At 33.5% G+C, this 5771-nt stretch overlaps 1 protein-coding gene across 1 annotated transcript in view; it reads left to right on the top strand.

Moving 5' to 3' along the window:
* The window catches only part of LOC110106880 (glutamyl-tRNA reductase-binding protein, chloroplastic), a 27302-nt gene that overhangs the window by 12025 nt on the left and 9506 nt on the right, over positions 1–5771 (top strand). The window lies entirely within an intron of this gene.

Below are 5771 nucleotides of genomic sequence, written 5' to 3'. Positions count from 1 at the left end.
CAAAAGCCAAATGATAATGGGGTTCTTAAGAGCCAAATGGTAAAGGAAATGGCCCAAAATTTGATTGCGTACCTGATTAGTATGAATAAGGGTACTTTCAGGATGGGTGCATACATTTAGCATAAATATTTTTGCATTTGCATTGCATATGAAAAAGGTGAAAGGAAAGAATGAAAAGAATAAAATGTTAAAAAAGAGAAAAAAATAATAATGGAAATTCAAATGTTTTTGATTTGCAAATAATATGAAATGATTTCAATTATAAATATTTTTGTTATATGCATCTTATGAAATTAACTGAGCTATGAATTACCTGTTGAGCGTTGGCTCATTCCACATTTGAAATATTTTTCAGGAGAGAAGTGATAGCTGCACGACGACCGTACATGTATCGTCATAGGGGATCTCAGGATGAAAAGTTCATTGTTATGATTTCAGTTTGAGTCTTTGAGTTTGTTTTCTGTATAGTTTAGGAGTTTAAGTTTGAGTTTGGAGTTCAGGTAATTGTGAGAGCTTATGTAATATTGATGGGTTTGAAAGTTTTAATAGTCATGTGTGATGATCAGTATGAGTCTCCCTTTTATTTGATGTTATTTAGTGTCTCTTTTATTTATGGACAATATTTGTGATTTTACATTAAAGTTTTAATTGGAATTATTAATGTTTTATATGTGTTTTTCGTGCGACTACTGTTCTCGCCCCGATTTTATCAGGCTAGCTGGGTCGGGTCATGACAAGTGTGGTATCAGAGCAATTGTTTAGTAATGGTCAATGAAAGAGTCTATAGGATGATTAATTGAGTCTTAGAATGTTTGGGCAGTGTAATTTTATGAATTATTGTCTTATAATTGATGTATTTTATCTCAGAAACATGAATCCTGAGCATAATGCCACTGATGGCATTGATATGGAGGAATGGAGGGAGCTACCACAAGTAGCAGAACCTCAGAGGAACAACACTATGGAGTCATTCGCTCAGATGATGGAAGCGAATGACTCAGATGATTAAGATTTCCCAAAATCAGGGCAGTGACAGTGGAAGTGGAAACAGACCTATGGATAAGAACCTGAAACTATTTCAGGATATGAAGCCTCCACTGTTCTCAAGTGGCGGACCTATAGAAGCTGAGGACTGGCTGATGCGGATTGAGAAGATCCTTGAGGGCATGTCTTGCCCAGAGGATAGAAGAGTGACATTGGCGACTTATGCCTTTGATGGAGAGGCTGAGAGGTCTGCCACTTGAGAACAGTGGAGACTTTATATCCTGAAATAGTTTCAAGTTCTTATTCATAGCTCTGCTTTCACTTGCACTGCCACTGCCATGATTTTGGAAAGTCTTAATCATCTGAGTTATCGCTTTCATCATCTGAGCGGATGACTACATAGTGTTGTTCCTCTGAGGTTCTGCTACTTGTGGTAGCTCCCTCCCTTCCTCTATATCAATGCCATCAGTGGTATAATGATCCATGTTTCTGAGATAAAACACATCAATCATAAGGCAAAATAATTCATAAAATTATACTGCCCAAACATTGTAAGACTAAATCAATCATCCTATAGGCTCTTTCATTGATCATTACTAAACCTTTGCTCTGATACCACTCTTGTCAAGACCCGGCCCGGCTAGCACGATAAAATCAGGGCAGGAACAGTAATCGTACGAAAAACACATAAAATATTAACAGTTCCAATTAAAACTTTAATATTAAATCACAAAAATCGTCCATAAATGAAAGAGCCACTAAACAACATCAAATAAAAGGGAGATTCATACTGATCATCACACATGACCACTAAAACTTTCAAACCCATCAACATTACATAAGCTCTCACAATTATGTAAATTCCAAACTCAAACTTAAACTCACAAACTACACAAAATAAACTCAAAGACTCAATCTGAAATCATAACAAGGAACCTTTCATCCTGAGGTCCCCTATGACGATACGTGTACGGTCGTCGTGCAGCCATCACTTCTCTCCTGAAAAATATTTCAAACATGGAATGAGCCAACACTTAGCAAGTAATTCATAGCTCAGTTAATTTCATAAGATGCATATAACAAAAATATTTATAATTGAAATCATTTCATATCATTTGCAAATCAAAACATTTGAATTTTCATTCTTACTTTTATTTTTCCCATCTTTAACATTTCATTCTTTTCATTCTTTCCTTTCACTTTTTTCATATGCAATGCAAATGCAAAAATGCTTATGCTAAATGTAACACCCGTCCCGGAAATACCCTTATTCGTACTGATCAGGTACGCAATTAAATTTTTGGCCATTTCTTTTACCATTTGGCTCCAAAGAACCCCATTACCATTTGACTTTTGTAAGCCCGTTTATCATTACCATTTTGACACTTTCGGATCAACATGCAACATGAAATTGTTATTCAATTTAAATCTTTTCATTTATGTTCAATTTCCTTTCATAAGTCACATATATTTTCATGCTCAAATGTTTTTCATATGATTCATATGTTTTCCAACAATTAATGCATAATATAAAAGCATGAACTTGCAGAATCATTGAATTTAAAACATTAAATAATGATAAAATAAATACATGAAATTTCATTTAAACATAAAAATATTAAGCGCTTAAAAATTTAAATGAGGTATGAACACCTACCTCTTTTAAGCATAGTATGTCGCTTCGACACAGTTCTTTCACCTTTTTACACTTCAACGATCACAACCTAAGAATAAAACAAACGTGTCACATAAATCCAAACTTCATTAAGACTTAAGGCTAAATCTAAGTCTAATTGCTAAACCCGGTATTTTCCCTTAACATTTCCTTATGACACTTAATGAATATTTAATTAAATAAACCTTAATTTTCGGATTTAATAAATACTTAATTTTTGAAAAGTAATAAATCTTCAATTTCATCAAAACATTGCTCTAAAATTAATCCTCAATATATAATTATAATTATAAATTAAATTTTCGGATTAAAATAATTCATGAAAATTAAAAATTTTTTTAAAACCCTAATTTTTCCTCATTTAAGCATTTCTAATATCCTTAGGAACAACATTTGTAAAAAAAGAAATTCCTCAAAATTCAAAATCTAAGAAAAACCCTAATATTTCATTTTCAATTTTTTTTTTGCGAAATAATGTCATTTCCATCGTTAAAATATATACCTAATCATTCCCTATTGATTTCGTAAAGAATTTCAAAGTTTTCGTAAAACCCTAAAATTTTCTCTTCCAAAAATTGAGAGATAGAGAAAGATTCGTTTTAAAAAAATTATATCGGAATGTTCCTCTCGTCGTCCTCTTCGATTCAGACTAATTTCCTCGCCGGAAGATCGTCGCCGAGAGCCCTCGCGGGACCCGTCCGTCCGCCCGTCCTTGTTCATCCGCTTGGTTTCGGCCGTGACTTGCGAATGGGAGATGAGGGAAGGGTTTCGGATAGTCTATTTAGAGAAATTGATTTGCACAATTACCCATATGCCCTCACTTAAGTGAAATCAGTCTTCTATTTACAAAGGGGTAAAATCGGTATTATGAAGCTTCCGAATTTTTTAATTCCATATATAAGCAAAATTGGGTATGGGTTATATATATCAAAACGATCAGAATTTTGCGTAGGATTTTCTAAAATTATTTCCGTTGAATTCCGTTAACGTTGAAAATTTTACTTAAATTTTGTTGCGGTGCTTTGAAAAGCGTGCGATGACCTATTAACGTTGTTTTCGGGTTTTACAATTTAATTGATGGTAGGTGTAACACACTTTTAAGACTCAAGATTGGAAAATATACTAAAGTGGTTTGGGTTTGCACAGTTGAAGTTAGAAGGTCCACCAATATAGTAGGTAGATAAAGTTAATTTGAAATGATTGAAAGGAAAATGGGGAGATAGATATTAAAGTGATTGGCCTATTTACAACACAACAACCCTTATTTTATGCTTCTATTAAATTCCTAATTGCTTGATTGGGGGACGTGCTAATGCATTGGTTTAATAGTTAAAAAAAATGATATGAGTGCTAGTTTTATAAATAGGTAAGTTTTAAGTTTTACGAATGTATTTCCCCCAATAAAATTAATATCTTATGCATCCTCATTTGGAATTCATGAAGAATGATGATTCATAAAATCAATCCCCAAAAGTTTGGGATAAGGTTTGTTGCAGTTTAGAATAATTGACATGTTGGTAGAGTATGACACATACATCAAGCATCGTAAACTACTCTGGGTTTTGGTCCACACATGAGACCATTGATGCTAGAGTCAACAATTTATTATGAATCATTTCTCTATCTAGTTGCTTAATTTTCTCAGGATTTTTTCTAATATTTTAGACTTAGGCCGGCTTGCTTAGGATCTTTATTCTACTAGATAAAAGCTCCAAGAGATTGAAAAATGAAAAATGAATTGAAACCATGGAAAATACCTTGGCTAAAATATTTATGGATAGATTGCAGAGTATTATTTTCATCAAAAAGTTTGGTTGATGGAGTTAATGATCCAATTATATTTGATGTGTCAAATAGCTTTGATAAGTGTATAAAAAGAGTCATTGATTGGTTTAACTTTAATGGCACTTTTGGATTTACCTCAGATGACACTTTTAATATAGTTAATGACCTGAATGATTTAAGGGTTTTTCTGGAATGCTATTTTGGCTTTAAATGTCATTTGATCAATGTGTCCATTGCCTTGATGTGATTATGATGATGTTGCTAGGCTATTTTTGTGATTAGTGTAGTATTTGTTTAAGGATCTACATGTGTCATAAGGTAGCATATAGGATAGCAATGATTGACTTGGTCTGGTGTTAAATCGGTCATGGTAAAGAAGTTTACATTGAACTAGTTCAAGATGAGAGACTATTTTTGGCTGGCCTCGGTTATTGGGTTTGATGGAAATTGCATTAATTCAGGAATGAAAAGTTACCATTAACTAAAGTAAAAGAAACCTATCACAATCTATCCTAATCAAGTCAACAAAACTTGATGGAAGTTCACTGTCTAAAAAAACATCCCAATAAAAGTCACCTAATATTTACATTGGGGTAAAATAATTTGCATTTTTGTTTAAGTTGAGGTTGGCCATAAGTGAGAACTTGCTTATTCGTTAGTCTAAATTAGGTAATAGTGCTTTCCCATTTTTAGTGAAGTATGTAGTCTAAATGAGATAATAGTACTTTTCCATTTTTAGGGAGGTATGGTAACAGCTCATTCAATCATTAACTTATAGAAATATGTGCAATGCTATATTTATCTTAGGGCTAAGCATGATATAGAGCTTAAAGTCTGCGATCATCGACAAAAGTGCAAGCTCATTGTATTGCATCAATCTACTCCATTTTTTTTTGAGTAATTGGAATATATAAAGTCTTTGTCTGGTGTGGGTTCCGAAATTCGGCCCCGGCCTCCCCGCTCGCTTTTCTTTTTTTATCCGGCGAGGGAGTTTTAACGAACTAAGTTTCAGGATAAATTTTGGAAGGCAGATGAGTTTGTAGATAAGACACTACCCAAAGATTTCGCCCTCATTTTGCGAGGACTTTATAATCTAAGTTCTGATTTCCTATAGGCGCAAGCCCCTATAGTTAATTACCCCTCCCGATCACGAGAGAGAACTTTCGATTAAGGCTAGTCGTCGATCAGATACGTATAGAATACGTGTTATCTGGCATATAGTAGCAGCAATGGATTTAGAATATTGGTAGAAATTGGGTTTGGATTTGGGAATTCGAAAAGATTTAGAGATTTAATATTTAAAAATGGAAATTTCACCACCTTGCAC

The sequence above is a fragment of the Dendrobium catenatum genome, unplaced genomic scaffold (genome assembly GCF_001605985.2).
Source record: "Dendrobium catenatum unplaced genomic scaffold, ASM160598v2 fragScaff_scaffold_1446, whole genome shotgun sequence".
NCBI lineage: Eukaryota > Viridiplantae > Streptophyta > Magnoliopsida > Asparagales > Orchidaceae > Dendrobium > Dendrobium catenatum.
Note: the sequence above shows the minus strand (reverse complement) of the source record. Positions and strands in the feature narration are given on the sequence as shown.